Source organism: Cyprinus carpio, chromosome A11 (assembly GCF_018340385.1).
Source record: "Cyprinus carpio isolate SPL01 chromosome A11, ASM1834038v1, whole genome shotgun sequence".
Classification (NCBI taxonomy): Eukaryota; Metazoa; Chordata; class Actinopteri; order Cypriniformes; family Cyprinidae; genus Cyprinus; species Cyprinus carpio.
The window spans coordinates 26655926-26667562 of NC_056582.1; the positions used below are offsets into that span (position 1 = coordinate 26655926).

General features: G+C 33.4%; 2 long non-coding RNA genes across 2 annotated transcripts; both read right to left on the bottom strand.

Annotated features, from left to right (window-relative positions):
* Window positions 1-1206: 1206 nt before the first annotated feature.
* Window positions 1207-3292, bottom strand: LOC122146728. Its single transcript, XR_006161250.1, has 3 exons — window positions 2609-3292; window positions 2398-2531; window positions 1207-1229 (listed from the first exon to the last, which is right to left on the bottom strand). It is a non-coding gene; the product is annotated as an uncharacterized LOC122146728 (long non-coding RNA).
* Window positions 3293-10448: 7156 nt separating this feature from the next.
* On the bottom strand, window positions 10449-11334 carry LOC122146729. Its single transcript, XR_006161251.1, has 3 exons — window positions 11263-11334; window positions 11120-11146; window positions 10449-10546 (listed from the first exon to the last, which is right to left on the bottom strand). It is a non-coding gene; the product is annotated as an uncharacterized LOC122146729 (long non-coding RNA).
* Between the last annotated feature and the right edge of the window lie 303 nt (window positions 11335-11637).

The following is an 11637-nucleotide window of genomic DNA, read 5'->3' on the forward strand; positions in this document are numbered from 1 at the left end:
TTTTAGTTTTTTTTCAGATTCCTCAAGGTTTTGTAGGGTATCTATGCTGGACAAAAGTGCTTTTGGTATTTTAAAATCATTTTTTTTCTGAGCACCAAACAAAACTGGCCAAACACCAAATACGGTTAAGTCTCTTCTTGAGATTATTATTAAAACATTAGTAATGTGACCTCGGTTCCAGTACACCGAGAGTGGCAAACAGCGCAAAGTGTAAAAGTTGTACAAAATACCAACATAAACTTGATGCTTGGTTAATCGGTTATTAAAATTCATCGATTAATCTTACATATGCACTTTCTTAAATCTCAAGATCTAAAATTCCATCAAAAAGTCTATCAAACTGCTTACGAAATCAAAAGGGAAATGCAGTTTGGCATGAGACCGCCCGTAGCCTCAACCGATCACATCTCCTCGGCTTACTACTCGTCTACACCAAATAACCTGAACAATCATCAGAAGGTATATGAAAGGAAACAGAACAACTCACAGAAAAAACTCAATCGCATGTCATCATTTCAAAACATGTTTTCAAGAGGTGTAAGTCAACAGCTTGTAAACAATAACATTCACATTCGGAAAAACACTTCAGTGAGCATAAACTCCATATTCAGCTCTAGAGAGGAGCATTTTATTCATTCTATAACACATTCAATGGATTTTTTATGCAACGGCTTCATTATTTAACTTATGTTTGAATAAATCAAAGTTTTTATGACAGCTACTGTTTAGAGGATTATATTTAAACAACGAAATATGAACATGACTATATAATTAAATATAAAAACTGCCTTATGAGAGATGTTTTCATTAGGAATCTGTCTCTATAGAAGCATATTCAGTAAAAGCATTTGGTAAATTAAACATTTATTTGGTATATACAAGCCTACAATCTCATTGATAGAAAACACGTAGGATTGATGTCCAGTCAGAGTTCATCTTTAACCTTAATTAAACACACCTGAACCAGCTAATCAAAGTGTTTAGATTAGTAGACTCTCTGCAGGACACTGGCTCCAGGTCTGGTCTGGTCTAGACCTCTAGGCTTCAAACTCCATGATGACTGTTCATTTCCACTGGTTTAGGTTCAGAGGAAACATCTGCTACGGGGTCATTCATTCTGCAGAGAGGAACAGGAGGTGGGTGTTTTTTGTTGAGGGGTAAAATCTGATTAGGGGTGATTAGTTATTACAAAAGGAGACTCGTTTTCATCTCAGACTGGATCACGTCCTCTGACAAAAAGAGAAAGAACAGCATGAAACTTACTCTTTGACAATGCTAACAAATGCATGCTCAAACTTTCTGCTTATGTTATGAAAACAATATTTCAGAACGTTCTCGGAACCATCTGATGCTAGTATTGATGTTTAAAAAAGTGAGACAAATGTTTAACTAAAATGTTTCAGAAAAATTATCAGTCAAAATAACAGTAAGATTTTTAATGTTTTTAAAGATGTCTCTTCTGCTCACCAAGTCTGCATTTATTTGATCCAAAATACAACAAAAGCAGTAAAAATGTGAAATATTTTTACTGTTTAAAACAGCTGTTTTCTATGTGAATATCGGTTAAAGTGTAATTTATTTCTGTGATGCGCAGCTGTATTTTCAGCATCATTACTCCAGTCTTCAGTGTCACATGATCTTCAGAAATCTTCTAATATGATGATTTGCTGCTCAAGAACATTTATTGACCTGTGACCGGTAGTGTAAATAATGCTAATGTGTTGGCGAACATTATAAAGACCAAATAACTCTAAACAAACATTCTATTAACAATACTAAAAGAATGTTTGTTCATAACTTTGAGAGAACATTTTCGGAACATTAGTCAAAGTTCTGAGAACATTCCATGTTAGCTGGATAAGTAGTTACCTTTTTGAAAAAATTTAGACGAATATTTAACTAAAAGGTTTCAGAAAAATGATCCATGAACGATTTATAAATAATCGTAACATTTGAGAACATTATTAAAGAGCATAAAGAAAGAAAATATCTTTGAAAAACATTTTATTAACATTACTAGAAGAATGTTTGTTCAGAACTTTGAGAGTTGGCAGTAATAAATGTTATAAATTTAAAAAAAAGACAATAAAAAGTTAGACAAAAATGATTCAGAAAACACTTGTCAATAATAAGTTATAAATAAAAAAAATATGAAAATTATAGTAAAAAGAAAAATAAATACAAATTCAATGTTTGAGAAAATGTTCCATGAATGATGTGATGTATTTGCGCTAATGTTTTGAAAACATTATTAAAGACCAGATAACTTTGAATGAATGTTCTATTAATGTCACTGGAAGTGCTTTTTTTCATAACTTTTAGGGAACCTTTCCGGAACGTTAACCAAACGTTCTGAGAACGTTTCCTGTAAACACATGATGAAATAAGTGGACTCACGGTTACTGTGATGTTTGCAGGTGTTGTTTCTGTTCTTGGTGCTCCAGAACATAAAGAATGAGCATACACAATCACAATCGACAGAAAACCACAGAAGACCAACGCAATCACCTCTATGGGCGTCGCTGCCAAATCTGTGCAAAACCAAACAAAACCCTCATCGACTTCTGCGTCTTTCTGGAAATGGACCGGAGGTGAAGGACACGCTCACCTGTCTTCTGAATAAAGATGTCCTCGCTCACCACCCAGACTGAGCTGTCGTTAAAACTGTCCCTCACCCTGCAGCCGTAAAACCCAGCACTGACTTCTGTGAGGATCAAGATCTGACCGTGATGAGTGACCGCATGAGCAGCGCCCTCTGCTGGAAGGGAGGAACGGTTCAGACACCAGGAGAATGTGGGAAACGTTCCTCTGTCTGGGACGCATTTGAGCCGAGCGGCTGCCACCGTCCCGTCGGCGTCGTAGAGGTACGTTACTGTGACACGCACAGCGCCACCTACTGAAACTAACACAAACAGTGGCCAGCTGCATAAACACAGTCAATATGTTACACATCTTTTCAAAACCTTGCCTCTGTTCTGAAAATGTTACACACAAATCCAAGAACTGCACACCACACACAAAATGCAAAGTGCCTCACATCTCTTGCAAAATGAAGCACTGCTTTCAAAATATCACAAACACATCTCAGAAGCAAACATTTGTCTTGCAAACACCTAGCCCTATATCATATACACACAGTTATTCAAAGCTCTTCTTTCATGAGCTCCTGTGTACATTTCTGTACAAGATTGAATGTAACTGCAGAGAGATGTTGAAAGATTCACGGTGAACACGTGTGTAGGTCGTGATGAATTAGTGTGGCGTTTTGATTGGTTGTGTTTTAAAAAGGAAATCAAGATGCTTCCCGTTTGGTTTTGTGTAGTACACAGAGCATTGTGTTTTGCAAAAAGTGTTTTTATGAACTAAAATTAACCTTTTCAAAGCTTCGATCAATTGCTTCACAAAATGATTCACTGTTTTGAAGCACTGCTGGTCAAAAGTGTGTGCAAAAAAAAGAAAGCAACAAAAACTCAGGCTAAAACATGCATTAAAAAAAAAAGGTTTTGAAAACCTATTGCAAATGTTACGTTGACCGTATAATACTTTTAATGCAATAAAAATAAAAAAATACCTTTAAATAGAAAGTGCCCTGTATGATATGGGTTTTTTAAAAATTTTTAAACTTCCCCTTTGCGGGGTTTGCTTGTTTTTTTATGAAAGCTTCTTTATTAGGGACAGAAGAGACTTTATCTATTCTTCTCTTTCCTTTTAATTACACTCTTTAAAAATGTCAAAAAAATTGAAAAAACTGACCCGAGATCAGGTAAAACCCAAACAGAGGGCTGGTTTAAAGGTTAAGTAATGAGTTTAAAGAAGCCCGTTTACTGAAACCCACGTGACTTTGGCATTTTTGTTTGCTTGCTCCAAACCACTGATTCAAAGCAAATGATTTTTAAAAACTTTTTTCAAATTTTCCGAAGCAGTGCTTCACCCACTAATTGTTTTAAGAACTAGTTTAAAACCAACAGAATAGTCAAGATTTAAATATACTCCAATTCCCCCCAATTAGCATCAACCCAAAAATAAATTTAAAAATATTTTAGGGAACCCGTCTTGAAAAAAAAAAATAAACTTTTTTTTAAAAGACAGTCAAGCGTTTTTTGCAATTTGGCCCCCAAGTTAAAAAACAGTTGACTGAAGAAAAATTTGGGCATGAATTTGAATGAAATCCTAAATTCTGTAGGATTTTCCAAAATCTTTTTTAAAACAGAAAGTGCTAGTAAATTTCAAAAATAGGCAATTAGAAAAAAAAACCCTAACCTTAAATTAAAACCCGTAAAATTTTTTAAGCCCAAAAAAGTCTGAAATAGCATTTTTTTTTTTTAAAAGTAAAAACCGTTTAATCTGTTTTATTCACAATTTTGGAAAATAAGCTTTTAAAATATTTTCTAAAAAATAAGTTGCGGGAGGTAAAAAATTTTTTTTTAAATTAAAAAAATAAAAAAAAAATAAAAAAAAATAAATCAAAATCATTGTATAAATCACATTTTATTAAAAAATATTTTAAAATCAAAATGGTTTCAGAAAAAAACAAAAATTAATGTAATAAATATAAAACAAGCAGGGCTAACAGCCTTTATTATAAACACAAAAAATCAACAATTTTTTTTAAAAGGGAAATTTAAAACTACCACATGTGGGAAATATTTTTACAAAAAACTCATGTAAACAAATGTTTGGGTTTATTGCTTTATAAGTTTCTTTGGAATCACCTTTTTAAAGAGGAAAAAAAAAAACACTTTTTTTGGGCGGGAAAAAAAGGGGTTTTTTATTTCTAAGTGAAAGCCCCAAAATACACCCAAATACCTTTCCAATTTAAATTTTTAAGCTTGAGGTATTTGTTGGATGATTTCACAAAATTGGTGTAAACTCAAAAACTCACCTACGAGTAAACCCGGGACCCGCCCAGCAGTTGGTGTTTTTTTCTGTTTGTGTTTCAAATTGAGTGACTCCCAAAACCCCCAACCCCCACGGGGGCCCGGGCAGAACGAACCAGGACTCCATTTAAATCCTCTCGTTTCACATCCACTCCAGTCCTTTAAAATCGTTGAACGTAACGGGGCAGATCCGCCTCAGGAAGGGAAATTGATTTTGGGCTGTTGGGCCCGGGAAACCCGTTAGAGAAAACCGTAAACGTAACGGGGCACAGAATGTCCCTTTAAAGATAAAAAAAACAGGCTGAAAATCAAACAAAAGTTCTGAATTTTTCCTTTCTGAAACGGTAAAATTCACTTTCAGTAAAAAAAAATGGACGGCCTGGTTTGGGATGGAAAAGGGGGTTTTAAACGAAAATAAATAAAGAAAAAAAATAAAAAAAAATATATACATTTATAGAACCCTTTTCTCCCAACTTATCTCACTTTTGGTTTTTTTTTTCCTCAAAATTTCTGCCCCTTTTTCTCAATTGCGGTTTAAAAATTCTGAAAGTTCGGACTTTATTTCTAAAAAATTGTGAGTTTGTATAAACGAAATTTAAATGAGAAAAAAAAAGCGGGAATTGTGGGGTTTAAAAAGTCGAAAATTAAATTTTTTTTTTCTATGGAACCCAAATTAGTCTAAAATAAAAATTTCACCCAAAAAAACGCGATTCACCATGCATAGACAATTTCAAATGCATAAACCTAATTCACGCACAAAAAAAACCCCGGGGCGGGAAAAAAAATATTATTCACAAAAAGAAATTCCCCAAGGCGCAAAAAAAAATTTAAATATATTAAAAAAAATACATTTCAAAATGAAAAACCAATTTTTAGATATCAACGGGAAAAAAAAACCCTTTGAATTTTAAAATGTACGATTTGTCTAAATGTACAAATCGTCATTTCCTACAAATCCACTCAATTTGGGTTGTGTGTTTTTGGGATTTTCCGGGCAAGTCTTTCCCACGTGGGTCTGTGTACTCTTTTCCAAATCAGAGGGGAGCTTACCTTTAAACCAATCATATCATAACCCCGGAGAGTGCTTCCCGGAGAACTTTTTCGGGCCCCCTTTTTTTGGGGCAATATGGTTTAATTAGAACAAAAAAATTAACCCTTTTACATCGTAATCCCAAACAGTAAAAAAAGGGGGAACAGGCCCCAAATTTGGGAAAAACTAAATTTGAGAAAATTTTTAAGCCCATTTTTAGGGGTTTTTTTACCCAATTTTCCCTTTTCGGGACCCCGAACTCAAAAAAAAGGGAAATTTTCTCCCCTTATTGTGACTTCATTTTAAACCATGTGAAAAAATACTCTCCTTGAAATCATTCTCAGTGGTTTATGATATTTTGGGTTAAAAAGGGAAAGTCGCATCTGTTGGGGCTTAAGAGTACAAACAGCCCCAAGGGGAAAAGAGAGCTCTGCCGGGAAAAGTCCCCCAAAAAAACACCACCAAAAACCAAATTGGGGATTCGTAGTAGTTTTTGACGTTTTGTAAATTCAGCACGTGAATTTTTTTTGTGTTACGTGAATTGGGTTTCTGCATTTTGGAAATTGTCTACCAGTTGAATCGGTTTTTTTCCCCGTGAATTATATTTGAAAATAATCGTTAAAGTTTCATGTATAATAGTTTGAAAACAAAAATTTAAAAACCAAATAAAATTAAGTAAACTAATTTTTAAAATTTAAAAATAAAAAAAAAACCTTTTTTAAAAACCAAAAATAAAAGGTCTTTGCACCCCCCTTTTTCCCTCGTCTAAAAATTTTCACATTTTAAAAAAAAAATAAATACGACCCCCTGTTCTGTCAATAACGTTTACACACGGGCCCCCCAAAAAAATTTTTTTTTTTCAAAAAAAAAAATTCAAAAAGGGGTTAGTTTTTCTGCATCCCTACAAGCATTTTGATAGAAAAGGATGATGAAATGAAAAACTGAAAAAAAGAAAAAAACGCATACAAAATTTTTGGACTGATGTTGAACTTTGGGGTTGAAACAAAAAATTTGGGTTGAAATAAAAAAAATACAATTTAAATAATATAAAATACTTTAAAACCTAAAGCGTAATTTTAAAAAAAGCACTTTAACATTAAACTAAAAAAAAAATGAAAATTAGATAAAAAAAACAAACAAAAAGAAAATTAGAAGTAAAAAAACGGAAATAAAGTTTAAGTGGAAAAAAATTAAAAATTAAAAAGTGAAAACCAATCAAAAAATGAAAAAAGCACATATAAAAAAAAAGCAAAAAATAAAATAAAAATATTAGAGGAAAAAAAAAAAATTTGAAATGGGCCCCGGGCAACCAATTTAGAAAAGTTTAGGGGAAGAAAAAAAAGCTAAAGCAAACTGGAAAAAAATAAAAACAAAAACGGGAAAAATTTAAATTAAAACCCAAAATGGGGAAAAAATTTAAAAACAAATCTAGAAAAAATATAAAAAGCACAAAACCCAAAATTAGATAGGGTTTTTTAAACCCCTGCGGATTTTAAACAAAAACAAATGCACAAGACTTGTTTGGGTTTTATAAAAGTGCCCTTTGAAATGCAAAGTGAGATTTTAAAAATTTTATTTTTGCCCGGGAAAGGGGAGGTTTCGGTGTTGGAAAAATTGGGGGTTTTGGCCGTAAATCGGGTTTTTGAGGGGTGCATGAGTATACCCCAGCAGCATTTCGTCCCCCCGTCCACCGTGAGAGCGCTCCAAAGCCGGGTTGGGCTCAGAAGAGGAGTCCAATTCCTGTGTGTTGTGGTACCATGTGAAGGACAGATGCGCCCCCTTTCCTGCCAGACGCGCAGGCCCAAGCTTTTTTCCCTTCTAATGATGCTGGATCGGGTTTCTGACCCCTAAATTGGGCTCCTATAAAGGGAAAATTTCCCTGACACAACTTTTAAAAAGTTCAGTCAATCCATGATGGAAACCTAAACCAGGGTTTTTACCTTCACAAAAAACTTTTTGGGGTTCACTTTTTTTAAAGGGTTTGCCCTTTTTTTCGGGTGTATTTAACTTAAAAAATTAAGAGAAATGAAAATTTAAAACTACTGTACTTACTATATTTTTTGGGGGTCGGGATTGGGGTTTTGGGTTTTTGGGGTTATTTTGCGAAATTATGCAAAAGTATTGTTATTAAAATGAACTACATGAACCTGGGAAAACCTTAAAATAAGTGTTCCCAAAATTTATTTTTAAAAAAAACGTTTAATTAAAAAAAATCTAAAAAAATAAAAGGGAAAAAAAAAAAAAATCAAAATATTCCCTTAAAAACAAACTAAAATTTTCAAAGGGTTCTTTCCCTTAAGTTTGGGTTTTAAAGCAAAAAAATTTTTATAACTGGAAAAAAATTAAAAAACCAAAAAACTAAATTTAAAACAAAAAAAATTAAAACCCTAAATTTTAGTAATATTAAAAAATAAAAAAAATAACAGATAAAAAGCATGCAAAAAATATTACAAAAAAAAAAAAACAAAATTTATAAAATAAAAAATCCCACAAAAAAAATTTAAACTAATAAAATGGGAAAATTTGTTTTGGGAAAAAAAAATGAAAAAAAATCTGAAGCGCTTAAATTACAAAATGGGAAAAAAAAAAAAACTAAAACTAAAATTTTAAAATAATTTAACCAAAATAGAAATGTTTAAAAAAAAAAACCATAAAATATTTAAAATTTTTAACTTAACAACTAAAAACTTAAACAAAACCAAAAATTTGAGATGTTCCCTTTTGGAAAAACTAATTTAAATTTAAAAGTTTAATTGCAAACTAAATTACTAATTGGAAAAAATAAAAAAAAAAAACTGTTTCTAAAATGATAAAAAAAGGTAAAAAAAAATTAACCCAAAATACTAAATAATTTTAGGTAAAGCGCAAAAATTTTTAATTTTTAAATTTAAACCCAAATGTATCTTTAAAAATAAAAAAAAATTAAAAATGCAAAAGGCAGATAACAAATGCAAAATTTTTAATGAAAACTGAAAATATTAAATAAGGGTTAAGTCAAAATATGAATAAAAACTATGATAGTATGCAAATAATAATTAAACAACACCGTCTCTGAGGTGTCCTAATTCCCTTGATCTTTGACAAATAAGAGGTCATTGTACTATAATAAACATAATGTAAGTTTCAGAACTCAAAACTTCCTCTTAGTCTAAAAAACACCTTAAACTGAATGCAGTCTGCCAAAATGACAGCTGTGGAATGTTTCACTCTATAAGCCCAGGAATTTTCCTCAGAAAGTCCCTGCTCATGAAGTAGTACTTTTCAAAGGTCCGGGATTTTGGGGGCGGATTGGGCTGATGCCGATGGTTGAGTTCACGCAGCTTGTATTTCAACAAACCATTATTCATTTTTTTTTTTTTTTTTTTTTTTTAATAATACTGTTATTGTGTCATAAAATGTAGTTTTAAAAGTATTTCAGGTGAGAATGTAATTATTTTAAACTCAAATATGCAGTTCATTTATAAAGACAGGCTATTTGAAAATGTGCTTCGCTGATTTAGGAAACGTGAGCTCCACGTGGTTTCCAGCTGAAATTTGCTTACGTGGTATTGAGAAGTGCATGCAGACCTACATCACTAGACTATTAGCCTAATCTTTGGTACCTTAGACTGCGATGGAAACGCAGACAGCAACAGATCTGCAGAAAAAAGGTTCTGGGACAAATTGTTCCTGGTATTTCATTGAAAAAGTGGCTAATGATGTATAGTGGGATAAGCACCCCCTCCGACGAAAATGATTGAGTACTGTCTGTTTAGCTCTGACCACCGATTCTTAATCGCTGCCTGTTTAGCCCCACCCACCGATTCTACAGCACTGTCTGTTTAGCCCCGCCCACATATTAATGGCTGCCTGTTTAGCCCCGCCACCGATTCTATAGCACCTCTGTTTAGCCCACGCCCACCAATTGTACAGCACTCTTAGCTTAGCCTCTCCCATCGATGTACATCGCTGCCTGTTTAGCTCCGCCCCACGATTCTACAGCACTCTCTGTTTAGCCCCGCACACCGATTCTACATCTCTGCCTGTTTAGCCCCGCCCACCGATGATACAGCGCTCTCTGTTTAGCCCCGCCCACCGATTCTATATCGCTGCCTGTTTAGCCCCGCCCACCGATAATACAGCTCTCTCTGTTTGCCCCGCCCACCTAATTCTACATATTGCCTTTTAGCCCGCCCACCGATCTACATCGCGTCTACATCACACAATCCACCACGCCTATTAAACAGAGCGTAACAGCCACAGAGAAATAGCCTATTATCTCTAAATTATGATGTTTTTGATGTAAAAATCTGATAACATTGGACCTCAGAGACAGTACAAAATAAAAAACAGAGGCAGTTCATGACTCCTTAATATGATAATTCACACATTGTACTCACTCACTGCTTGGAAGTGGATCGAGTTGCTGGTTTGACCTCCGGCGGTCAGTCTGCAGTAGTACTCGCCCTCTGACCCCTCGGTGACCTGTAGGGTGAAGGTGACTTTGACGTTGTTTTCTGCTGCAATAAGGTCCCCTGCATCCTTCCGGAGTTCAAAGGTCAGGGTGAAGACCAGCCTGGAACTGCACAGTCAAACTGAACTTCAGATCTCACATAGGCCTCACTGGGTCCAGACAGAACTGGTTTCAGAAGCAAACCACCTGCATAGAGATCATTGCGTAAAATATCCCAAAAATGAATCATGGCTTAGTTTATTATTAGGCATGTGCATCTATTTGATTGCAATAGTAAAAGTAAAAAAAAAAAAGAAAATAAAATTAATTTAGGTTGCTTAGATTCAGCATAGATATGTTAATTGCGAAACAACAAAAAAATTAATCAGTTTCATAATGCATTTATTTTGATTGCTTAGAATCAGCACAAATATGTTAATTGTGAAAGAAATTAAGTTTTATCAATTAAAAAGTTTGAACATAGATTGAACAGGTTTAAAATATAAAAACCTGATTATATGTGCTTTTAAAACATATTCAGTCTATTAGTACTATACATGAACTCATTCTCGTTTTACTTACGTGTGACAAATAACCATCACATTTCAAGTTCAATTATGTTAACATTGTGTAATTCAAATGGATGGAAAGTTTATATGCAAATTTTATGTTAAAATAAATAAATCTTAACTATAGGGCTAAATACAAAAAGTACATGCTTAAAAAACAAACAAAAGGGTTATGGTCAGGATGAGTGAAATAAATAATAAATAGAAGTACCGATTTCTGTCACAGGTTCCAACAAAACTGAAACACAGAAGGAGAATCCAGTGAGTATACAATAAGTGACGTTTACTGTGAACTTTATGAGTAAATGAAGTATTTCACTGATAAATAAATCCATAAATATTTCAGTAACTCACCACAGAGTGACAGGAGGAGGAAATGGAGGCTTCCGGCCATCATATAGGCGTTCACTCGAATACTGACTGTGTGTGGTGTGTGGTGTGGTGTGTGTGTGTGTGATATCAGCGCAATGCCGGTCAATCTAATCATGTGTTTGTCAGAGATAATGAGCTTCATCTCTGTCACTCGAAGCAACACAGGTTATTATCATTAGCTAAAACTAAAACCATAAAAATAGATTCATTACTTGAAAATACTGCAATAAAATATTTTTAAATTTTTTTTAAATTATTTTATTTCAGCCAAGTCTTTTGTATTTTCTTGTTTTTTAATTTGTCTTAAAGTAAATATATATATACATATATATACATATTTTTTAATTAGTTATAAAG